Source organism: Olea europaea, chromosome 14, assembly GCF_002742605.1.
Source record: "Olea europaea var. sylvestris chromosome 14, O_europaea_v1, whole genome shotgun sequence".
Lineage (NCBI taxonomy): Eukaryota > Viridiplantae > Streptophyta > Magnoliopsida > Lamiales > Oleaceae > Olea > Olea europaea.
Genome location: NC_036250.1, coordinates 13411014 through 13423845, shown reverse-complemented (window position 1 = coordinate 13423845; position 12832 = coordinate 13411014). Strand labels below are relative to the sequence as shown.

The following is a 12832-nucleotide window of genomic DNA, read 5'->3' as shown; positions in this document are numbered from 1 at the left end:
TTTGTAAGATACATCATAGGTAAGAAGAAGTAAGTTTACAATATATTTCTACACAGCAAATGGTTGTCGATCTACTTACAAAACCTATCCCTAGAGATATTTTTATGACTCATGTTAAATCTCTGGGATTGCGTAGAATTTAAATTGTACACTATGTAAACTTTTTCATATATGTCTATTAATGAACAATGTTTTGAGTTCATATGTTAAGAGTAATCTTTTATTGTGATTTTTAGATTACTATTGCATATGCACACATAAAGTATGTAAAATAGGTTGAGATTGGTTAACTCACATGAACAATCGCCTTAGACACTTTGAGGTGTGCTGAGATGAGACAGAGTGATCATTTTGTGTGTATGATCTAGTCGTCTTGATGAGATACTGGTATGGATTTTTTATGCTATCCATTCCACCTATTTTTTTTATAGCCAGAACGAGTTCTCGATTTGAGATTATTTAAAGAAATAGGTATGAGAAGAACTCAGGTTAGATATCGAAAAATATCTGAACTATGATCTGTACGATGTATTTAAGTTGCAAGATTAGGCATATGCCTTAAGAAAGGGAAAAGACATTATAACACGTGTTTCATACTACTTGTGCTTTAACGACTAATGAGAAATGAAAGAATTGATCCTTGCTTCTTCATTGTGTGAGTCTCTGATACATATTTGACCTCACTTATATACCCTTATGACTTTTGATTGTTTCTTAGAAATTTATTTCAGCGTTTCTCAAAATAGTTTTTTTTTTTTTTCGAAATCTCATTAAAATGGAAACCAAACAAGGGCTTTGCATGTATTAAATCAATGACTAGTCATTTCTACGTAACTTAAGTTATCAAAAAATATATTTTCCTAAAACTCATTTTCAACCATACGTTCTTCAATAAAATAATATTACATATAAATGCCAAACTTTTCCTTATTTTTTAATCACATATTTTCCAAAAATTCACTATTTTAATTTTAGAAACACATTTTCCACCAAAAAATTCATTATAATAGAGTCCAAATATGGGCTTAATTTCACAAGTAATCTTAAGCTGAAAACATCGCTTATGAAGTAGACTTCAATTTTGAAGATCACACTTGTAATAAATTAGAAGACAAATTCAAGATACTTGAAAGTGCTAAAATATTCCTACGAGGTTGCACCTTTGAAGTTAGAGCTCTAACTAATAACTGGATTAAGCTGGTTCTAATACTGTAAAAAATTTCCTTTTGCAAGCAATTAGATATTATGCAATCTATGTACTACGAAGAGATAAGTTTGATTGGATTGCTACTCAATAAGCAAATCCTCTTTTTTTTTAAGCCATGCCAAACACAGCTTTGAGTATCTCATAAAGAAATTTTTGTACTCAAAAAATAATAAAATAGAAAATTGTGAAAATGGATAAGAATTGGCAAATGGGAAATGTGTAACCTATGAAGATGGATTCGTTGACCAAATAAACAAATCGAACGGACCCGGATCCGGAATTGTGGAGTCTATCAGTTCTGCCAATTTTTATTTTTATATATTTGGTGTTGAATTGGATCCACTGCGACTTACAATTATGTGAACTGGTTGGCACCTGTTAGACTTTGTCCTGCCCAAACTCAAATATTAGGTACATTGAATTAAATAAATAATAAAGATATATTTTGTGAAATATTATTAAAAAAAAAAATTGCAATAGAACGGGCCTCGATGAACATAGAAACCTCAATGTGCTATAACGTTCGAAATAAGCAATTTAGCTACATTATTGGTAACTGACTATATTTTACATTATGCGGATAAGTTAGAATAGAAAATTATAAATCAATTAGAAAAGGAAAGAATTAAGAAGGATTTATGAAAATTAACATAACTTTCAGCTCGAGTGTCGAATTTTCACGAGTACAATTCGAAAGCATTTTTCGATTCTGCATATTTTTCTCAGGGTGCTATTTTAAGTCAGTTTAAGGGTATTTTCGTATTTTTCAATATTTTAATTTTATTCAGATTTATTTTGCAATTTCTTAGTTTATTAAAATTTGTTTATCGAATTAGGATTTGTTTGGAGTCTTCTAAATAGTGTTAAGGGTATGAAAACTTTACATTTGTTTGATTATAATAATTCATTTTTTTCGTTAATTGGTGGATTACAATATTTTTTACTTCGTTCGAACGAAATTTCGACTAACACCTGTTCATGTATTATGAACAAGAATCTATCATTAGTATTCACGTTTCCATCTTGCATCACTACATCTACACGTATGAGTTCTCAAGTAACTCTTTCTTGAGCTTCATCCTTTTGCAATTTTTTTTTCTCTAATAATTAAATCAACATTCCTAAGTTATTATCTTGTCAATAAAATTTTGACACCTAAAATGTTGCATTGAGGTTTAACGGGTTTTTACATTACTAAAATTATGACACTTCAAAATTACAAAAATTTTATTAGCAGGAGATAACAATTGGAGAGAACTTATCTGAACTTAGAATCGAAATCCAATTTAACATAATGGGATGCGACATCATAAACTTTTAGACGTTAAAAACGTAGTGGGCCATACTTTGTCTAATTAGATGGCCCACACTGAAGAATTGTATGAACTCCACAGAGTTGGGAGTTGTGGGCCATCCGAAGACTATCATCTGAAAATATAGAGTCCACATAAATTTACTTGGCAAAAACAAGCAATACGTATTTTTAGCACATACACGCCATTTACCAATTGTTCGATGAAAGGGAAATTCAACATTGGGATTAGACTGTTCAAACTAAATTTAAACAAACTTTTGATGATGTTGGGTTTTTTATATCAATAATTCCGGGCGATGATGTTAAATAGTGTCGGATAGTCGGATTAGATTTCATAGGTTTCGGCCGATGATTGAAATATTTATTAACACATTCGATTAATTGGCTCAACCCGAAAAACAACTTGAGAGTCGTTTGAAACAACTTAATATAGTGAATGTTGCTCACGACCTATTTACTTCTTGGATGACTCAATTGTGTTTTGCTCCCTTTAACCATTAGTTGGTCCATGAGCCCACTATATTATTACACCCTAAAACTATATATTGCCCTCGTTTTGTTTAATGAGTCGTGTGTTTTGCAATTGAAAAGAGGCAGCCAACATTTTCTCTAGTTTTCTCTCTTGAGCCTTAAAATTGAATCTGTCTTCCTCTATTCTTGGTGATTCACTGCAGCCTCCATATTGTGTTCTTTGTGAACACATTGACTTGAGCAATCGAAGTAAGAATCCTTGTTTGGTTGGAGCCATTGTTGGGTGTGTTTAATAAGGTTGAGATTGGTGAAACTGAGCCCTAAAAATCCATCATCGAAGATCGATTATTCAACATTTGGTATCATAGCGAGGTTGGGGTGGAATTTCCAGCCAAAATTCGACCAGAAAACCTGCAGAAATCAGAAAATAAAACTGTTTGATTATAATAATTCATTTTTTTTGTTAATTGGAGGAATTATGTCCATAATGCCTCCGTTAAATGAAAGCTCATGCTTGAACCTCCATAACATTATTTTACTAAAAAAAAAAATTCAAAAAAAACATATTACTTTATAAAAATTAATTTTAAAAATTATATTTGATAAATTATGTAATTTTGAAGTACAATCTAACATATTAAGATTAGAATCATTTCATGATAAAAATGAAATGGTAATAAAAACTTATTTTTCGAAAAATAAATATATTCATTTGTTAATATGTTTGGTCTTCATTTTTTAAAATTTATTTTTTTAAATATATTTTCAATCATATATTTATGGAATTCACACTTTTGCTCTTGAATTAGTGTGGAGAAATAGAGAGGCATGACTGTAGCGTATAAAAATGGAGAAAGAGTAAATAAAGCTCTATAATATAATCCTCCACGTCGCATAAATTGATGAAAAGCAATAGAGTCACTGTATCAAATACGTAAGATAAACGACGTCGTTGCTTTCTCTCAATAAAAAAAAAAAAAATTACAGTGAGACAAAATGGAAGAATCTACTGTTCTTTCTACAGTAGTGAAACATTGTTCTTTTTATATAGTAGTGATTAATGACTATATTTGATAGATATTTTTTTGATTCATTTCGACAAAAATAATAAAGTGAGTAAGCTGTTTGTACGAGAGACTTGTACAAACAATTTTACTAGTGCTGCACTAACGTCACTTATATAGTTGATTTCTTTCTTTATTTTTTTTTTATTGAACAGCCAATAAAAAATTATCATATGCATCCTCGTAATATAATCAGTACAAATCCTTTGTACACATAGCACTTCTTACACGTACAATTTCCGTGTATAAAAGTAGACAATCCCTTCTCATAATAGACTATTCGGAGAAATTTTCCGATCCGACGTCGCAAAAACTCGGTTCATGTACGGAGAACATAACACACGGCAGAAATGATATTCATCCCACTCACCACACGTTTCACATTGCCTAAACACAAACCTCCCTTTTCGCACAAACTCTTCCAATAACAACACTTCTAAAATTGCACAAATCCTCACTTCAAGTTTATTTTTGATGAATAAAATCCTTTTTTTTTCCTTAAATTTTGAAGCGTTCATGAGAAAATTGAGCGAGCACTCATTGCCTGACGGGGTAACGCATTCTCTGTAAACAGATTCGTCTACCGCCTTTTTTTTTTTGGAACTGTTGTTTCGTTGCTTGTCTCAACCTAGGGTTCCACTTTCTTGGTTTATTTTGTATATTAATTTTCTAGACAGTTACCTCTTTGCCTTTCTTTTCTTTGTAAGAATGTTTGTTTCTGTTGGAAGAGATATAGTTGGAAATTCAAAATCTAAGTTTTGTTGAAGTAAAAAACTTTAATGAATGAATGAATGAATTTGAAATCAGCTTAATTTTATTCTAGTTGTTTGGAAATTCAAGAGCTTAAGTTTCCTTAATTTTTCTTAATGACAAAAACTTAAAAGAATGAATGAATTTGAATTCTGCTCAATTTTACTCTATTTATTGCGGTTAGAGGCTTTGCTTAAATGGAAAACAAAGGCTATTTGGACTGAAATCTTCAACAAGGCACATGCGGACCTCATTAACCCTATCTGTTTGCATACCTTGTTTGGCTTTATGTTTTTAGTCAAAGAAAGGATTTTCCTGCATTGTTGGCTAAAAAACTTTTGTTAAATTCTTTTTTCCATGCAAGGAGTGAAATTGTGTGCTAAACTACTGCAATAATTAGAAGTGTTCTAAAACTCCAAATCTAGGTTTAGATATCTGGTTCATCTTTCTATGATTACTTATTAGGAAAATCAAATTCCTTGATTTAACCAGTTCTTTGGCATGTGTGCGGACTTCCTAAAAATTTAGTGGTTTATTGGATTCTTCAGGAATCTTGAAAATCACATGGTCAGCATCCATAGTGACGAGGAAACCCCAAGAAAGGCACAATTGTGCTATTTACTCATTGTAACTATTCAAGTAGGCAGATGGGCGATTCTGCTGAAATACTATTACGACGTAAAAAGTTGTGGATCCACGAGACACATTCTAGGGGTGTTATGGATAGCCACATGTTGCGCATGGGTGGGTTGGATGACGTATTGGTGTAACTTAACTATGGAGAACATAGAAAAGATGATGCATTTTAACCCCCCCAAATTTCACATCACTTCACTGGATCATATCAGTATTTTGTGAATTCATATAGGGAGATTGATTTTAATGCAGGGCTGTTTCAAAGTCCAGTTTGACATAAGTCCCACCGTGTAATCATATACATAAGTCCCATCGTAACATATGTTTTCTCACATATTAAACTAATTTTCAGTTCTTCATAGATTTAAAATAAGCAGAAATTTTTTTATCATATAAGTTTGCATTAATACATGTATGTATATGCAAATAGCATGTCTATTTTCTAATATTTTAACACTTATTATGTGGTGTCTTCATCTTATTATACATGATTGAGTCTGTATCCTTGTTTCTTTAATGAAGTAGTGGAAAGTAATATTTTGTTTTCCTTGTTTTTTCCCTATGAAAATGAATCATGATATCCATCCTGGAAAATAGCACAATTACAACCTTCATTAAAAGCATTCTAACGCCTCGAGTTTCCTTAAAAAGATTATCTATTCCTTGGAGCTTCGATGCAGGTGCATTTGCAGAGCTGTTGTGTACTTTAAATTTTTCACAGTTTTCCATAATCCCACGCTTTGTGTTACTCTTGCAAATTGATAAATCTGCTTCAATTCCATGTGGCGCACAAGATCATGACTCCGTATTTACTTTACTTCTTTGGACTCTTTCTCGCATAGGCTATTCAATTTGAGCGGTCTGCCTAGAGACACACTAGCCAGGCAGATTTCGCGCAATTAAATATGGGGAGCAGTTTTAATACACAGATTTTGAGTGATAAGCTGATGAAGCTCAACAGTTCACAGCAGAGCATTGAGAGTATCCTCCTGATGATTACACTTTGCCATATTTACTTCTTTTAAATTGTTACTAGCTGATTTGCACTTATATTGGCATAATGTTCTGTTTTCCACAGTTGAATTTTCCTAGTTGAAAACTTGTTGGAACTACCAGTTCCTGGTAATTGACATTGCCCATTATTTGGGAAACTGTTTCATGTCTCTTAATGGTTTATATCTTGTTAATCTAAAAGATATGATCTTGTAAACTCACTTTTTAAGTTCTTCTGTTCATCCTATGTAATGCATCATAGCTCTTTCGCATTGCCTTTTCATTTTCTTTATTTGATCTCTTGCCCCAGTAAATGAAATCAATGTTATCCTTAATGCGATAAAGCTCTATCGCATTGGAGCATTTTTCACATGAATAATGCAAAACAAGTTGTCGAAAAGTGGGACATGCAGTTTCATTGCTCTCCTCCTGAGCAGCGACTGGCTTTTTTGTATCTTGCAAACAACATTATTCAGAATAGCGGGCGAAAAGGTGTTGAGTTTGTTACAGAGTTTTGGAAGGTTCTTCCAGATGCTCTTCGTGAAGTAATTAAACATGGAGATGAGTTTGGAAAAAATGCTGCATTGCGGCTGGTGTGTCTCTCTTATGCTTTCCTTTATAATAAATGTGGTTAAAAGATTTTTATTTCCTGTTTGCACTCATCGAAAGGTTCTTGTCTTGACATATGAAGAAAGCAATTATTTTGATATTTATACATTTACAATGTATAGTGTAAAAAATTTGGACGAGAAAGATAAAAGCTAATAAAGAAATTATTGATAGGGGCTTTTGTTGCCCTTCAACTAGCGATATTCTTTAAGGTTTTTTCCATGTACAATAAGATACAATAAATCATGCAAAGAAAAAACAATAATGTGCTGGTTCGAAACCTTTTGTTTGAATTCATAATATTGACCTGAATTCCTAAGGATGCCATATGAACCATTTTACTTTTGCATCGCATGAATTTCTCCATTTTCCTCGAGAATTTGCAAATTTATGAGAAATTAGGTTTTAGACTTATATTGCAGGGAATTTTGCAGTGCATTGGAGGATAAGTCTAAATATCAAGTTGCCCTTAAGAAAGCAAGAGAGATATGGTATTAGAAACTAGAGGGATTTTCTATTGAAAAAGAAAGAGATGGCAGAACCGGGAGTTAGAGCTGTCGAGGATAGCTTTTCCCAAAACCCAACCTACGTAAAGTATTGCACTATTTCTATTGGGAAGTACCCGGATGCCATTTGTAATTAATTGCACCTTATGAGAAAACCCTTCTCCAATTTTTTGATTTTGAAATTCCCTGTTGTTGTGCAGAGTGGTACTACTGGTCTATTAGGTTGGATCTACTGCTGTTCTGTGTATTTCTTAGGGCATGTTTAGGTTAAATTTATAGACTAATGGATGCAGTTTCTTTTTATTTATTTTTAAATTTGAAGGAGGCCTTGTTTTATTTTATTTCATTTCACAGTTTTGGGTTTCTTAGATAAATTCCTCTTTTCTTCTTGAGTCGTTTCAAATAATTTCACGCTTCCTTAATATGAATCTTGTTTTGAACTCTTTCCCTGAAGCCAACCCTACTAGATCAATAATGAAAGGGAAGAAAATACAAAACAATATAATCCCAGCTCCAATTTTCAGAACAATTTTCAGAAAAGTGCGTTACAAGCATCCTTGTTGCAAAATTAGTGAATCCCTTTCCCACCCAATTTTAGATTGCAATTTGGGAGGTTCTGTAAGTTGGTTATTTAGGCTTCTGGTGGTGGACACTGAGGTTCAATTCTCCATTTTTTTATTTTTTTTTCCGGGGTTTATTGCATTTTAGTGAAGGGTAAATACTAATTTTGGGTGCTGGTGGCAATGCTATTTTTCTATTCCTTTTGTTTTCAACAGACCGTCCTGTATTGGGATGGGGTTAGGGAAGAGGCATCAGGATTTTGTCAGAATGGAAGATGATGGTTTAATGGTGTTATCTTCCTTTTTCAGTTCATTATTTTGAGTGAAGGGTAAAATTGACAAAAACAATTCTAAGTCATGGATAAATATTAAAATAATGCAAAAAAACTATGCATCAGAACAGTTAAAAGTCAAACCAAGCCATTGAATGTAGTAGTTATTTATTAGTTCTATCTTTAGCGAACACATTGTATGTATCAAAGGCATGTTACTCAAACTCTCCATTGTGGTGGAAGTACCCCGTGTCGACCTGACACGACAAGACAAGGATGAGGGTATGGCATGGATCCTTTAAACTAGAAGGTGATCCTTTATATCGGTTTTGTTATTTGGTATTGAGTTTGAAATGATTTCTAATTTGTAACACACATCTAAATTTGAAATGAAAACTAAATGAACTATTACAATTCGTATTTAATTTGTCTTAAGTTTAGAGTCAAACACATAGTATACATATCCCTAAAAAAATGCATCTGAAATTACCTGTTTATGAATTTCTGAAACATATTTTAGTTTGTTAAACGTATACACTTACCTATGTCTAAATTTCAGATTTTTTTAGCCGTATTGCCATATCCTAGATTTTAGACGTACCCTTATTTGACAGCCAAATCCGAGTCCAAGCAACATTTTTTAAGCTTCTTGTTGAAATAAAATTACAATCATCTGAGATAGAATAAGAGATATCTTGTCTGGTTCTAATTTGTGTAACTGCGGTGCTGATTAATGTATTTTCATCTGCTTTCCAATTACATGCAGATTGGTATTTGGGAGGAGAGGAAGGTATTTGGCTCCAGAGGGCAAATTCTTAAGGAAGAGTTTGTGAAAAACCAACCCAATAATGATAATAAAAATGGGAAGCATGTTGGGTTCAAAATGGTAACCTTATCTGGTGTTGCTGAATGCTTTTTATATGCATTTTTTGTGGTTTTATGAATGTAGTCCAATGATTACCACTTCAATTCCTTCTCTGCAATCAGAAACCTATTGCTAGTAACACATTGGACAAGATAGTTATCAAGTTGTGTATTCTGGTCAACTGGATGAAGATACTGTTTTGAACCACTGTAGCAATGTCATAAGCTCTATTGAGAAAATAAAAAAGGATATTGGAAATGACTACAGAACAGGTAAATTTTTCTCCACTTTCACGGCGCGTCTTTGTGATACTTCCTTCTCATGCTAATTTGTTGTATATCTTATTGAATTAAGTGGCGTTTATGCTTGTGAGATGTTGCTTGCATTTTCCTTTCTAAAATGTATGACTCTGATAGCACACTGAAGCTGTTAGATGCAGATAACTTCCTGTGCTTATATATTTGATCTGAGGTTGACATAAAATTATGTAAAAGGGTGATTGAGCATATATTAAGGTGTAATTTAAAGATAAGAGATTTATTTGGGTTTAAGTTAAAGTAGATCTATAATGGGAGCCATTCCTTCTTTTCAGTGATAAGACAACTGCATGACTGCTGATTGATCTAAACATTGACAAGCACTAAATTCGTAAGTTGTGACTCAATGGCAAATCACTAACTGTCAAGTTTTTTTGTCAAGTAAATGTCCATGAATGAAAATCAATTACTGTAGTGTTCAGTGTTTTTGTTTAACACTATATTGTGGAACTTTTTGTTAATATCACTGGGTGCTTTCTGGATTTGCTTGTATTTCAGAATAACTGCTCAATTTCATGTCCAAAAAAATTGTGGCCCATGTGGATTTGTGCTCACCATTATTCATTTAATTTCTTTTGTTGATTTATTTATTTATCTTACGTTGAGCATTCCCTTTTCTTGTTTCCGACCATCTATGCTTGCATCTCTCTGACTAATGATACTCTTCTCTTTGTCATCTGGGTCCTTTTATCTTTCCATTGAAAAAATATAAGTAGGCCATCTGAATCAATCTGGCATCATGGATGAGCTGAAGGGGAAACATACAATATTGAGGGACTGTATTGAGCAGCTAAGAATTCTTGAATCTTCAAGAACAAAGCTCGTGTCTCTTTTGCGAGAAGCTCTGCAGGAGCAGGTAGAGTGCCTTGAGATTAGCACATGCTACAACTTCAAAATTGTTTTGTTTATACTGCAATTGTTTTCAATTAATTTATTTTTCTTCCTACTTAATTGCTGCTGTGATTTTGTCCTTAGGAATATAATTTGGACCAAGTCTGCAATAAACTTCAGGTAACTTATTCGCTAGTTGCTCACTCCCTTTTAACTTGATAATTAACTGCAAGCCTCTTTAGTTATGATCTGTCATATTGTGTAGTTGCTTGGAACTGACTTGACTTTAATGCATATTGAGTATGTTTGTACATGTTCTACTTCCAGTCACCAACTCCTCCAAAAAATAACTCTTTACAAAGTACACACTCATCAAAATCTCAAAAAGAAGATAAAAAGAGAACAGAAGGAATTTTTCCTCGTAGTGGTGGTGAGTGTTGCCTATAGGGACTGCGGTTTCATCAATGATTTTATACTGGCTCATGATTTACCCATTATTTTGGGTTACTGAAGGGGATCTACAGAGTCCGGCCCCATGCAAATGTTTGTCTCACTTGTACTAGGAATATTTATTTATATTAGATGATAAAATTTCCCCTGCCCCTGGTGCACGCCCCTGATAACGTGTCTGTTGAGGTGTTATTTAAGTTCACTCCAGTTGTCACGAAAAAATTGTTGACTGTTGTCCTCCATCTTTTATTTATTTATTTATATATATATGAGAAATATTTATTCACCAAAAAACTACAAGTGGATCTGCATCATTATTGATATTTGGTATTATCCACACGCATTATTTGTTATCTATAATATTGTAACCACGCATATACATTGTCTTTAGGCTGCTCAGGCACACACGGAAAAGGCAGAAAGTATTTACCAGCAGGCAGTTGATGGCAAAGGTGATGCGCCTAGTCTAGCTGGGCGGAGTCGACAGGAGACTCAAACCAGTCAAACGTATCACGACTTTATGTCCGGAAGTAGAGAACAATCTGCTCCTATAATGTACACATGGCAGGAGCCTTTTACCAAAAAATCTTGCCAAATTGAAGAACATCCTAAACCTGCGGCAGCTGCTGTGGCAGCAAAGCTTACTGCATCAACATCTTCGGCCGAGATGCTGTCATATGTCCCCTCTTCCCTGGCATCGGAGGGTCTCATAAGCAATCAAATAAAAGAATCATCTGATGATTATTCCTCGGAGAAGAGGGCTAAGACTGAAAATGACCATGCTTCTTATGTTCCTCAAAATATCGAGGCACCTGTTCCTCATTTATACCATGCCTCGATACAGCATGATTTGCCAGTCCCCTCTCAGGAGTCGAACCCTGATAATTCTCCCCCTCCTCCTCCATCGTCCCCACCTCCACTACCACCACTACCACCTATGCAGCCATATCCTATTCCCCAATATATGCCGACTGCTGGCCCGGTTCCTAATGTACCATATGGCTATGACACCAGCCAGCACCCGGCACCCCTACCTGGTTATCCTCCATTTTGGCCTCCAATTAATGGGGTTTCTACCTTGGGAGTTCATCCACCGAATGCTTACCAAATGTATCCAACTGAAGGTGGTTTGTATGGGCCCACTCCTGACACCGGTCAGTAGATCCTCTGGTCAATTTGTTGCCTGACAGGTGAACTTCATGTTAACAAGGGCAGTTTTAGAGATTTATGGAGCTTTATTCTCCTTCTTCCATTCAGAGATCATTAACTTTTCTAAGAATAGTCTGATATGCATGCATAATTAGGTATTGAGTATTGTAGATGTTTGTAACTTATTGTTTTCGATTTTAACATATTTGATTACATGGAGTTGGGATAAGTTTCTGTGAGTTGCTTGTGGAAGAAATTGATCTAATTTGGTTTGGCTAAATGCTAATGATATTTTTTGAATTCCTCTGCTTTTATTCATAAAGAGTTTCAAACTTAATAAACACGAGGGTTGCGCTTGTGGATTTAACCCACGGAACGAAGCATATTAGCATTCCAAGCGTCCACACTCCACACTGTTATTGTAACAAAAGTGACATTTTGTAACATGTTTGTGTATTTCTTTATAGAATGAAAGAGCTTTGACTTCAAAGATTGACTAAACTAAGTGTTAGCCATTGATTTCTATTGATTTCAAAAATTGATTTTTGCAGTGATTGGTTTAGATGTTGTCAACTCATAATTTGTAAACGAAGTTTTTCAATCTAATTTGAGCAAGTAACATGATTCGTCAGTCTTAGGTAGTAAAATACAAAAGTTCAGAGCCCCAATGGCAAGGCGTGGCAATCAATATCGAACATGTGTGTTACTATATAGTCCTTTCTTATTATAATACAATGATAACCAAGTGTAGTCAACTAGTTTTTCCAACCTTTTTTTTTTAATTCTATAATTTTCATTATTTTTTTAAGGGGATTTAACAGATCGACGGACTCTTCT

General features: G+C 33.8%; 1 pseudogene; it reads left to right on the top strand.

The window, feature by feature from the left end:
- The first annotated feature begins 4633 nt into the window (after positions 1 to 4633).
- Positions 4634 to 12291, top strand: LOC111409236 (annotated as a pseudogene).
- Positions 12292 to 12832: the final 541 nt, after the last annotated feature.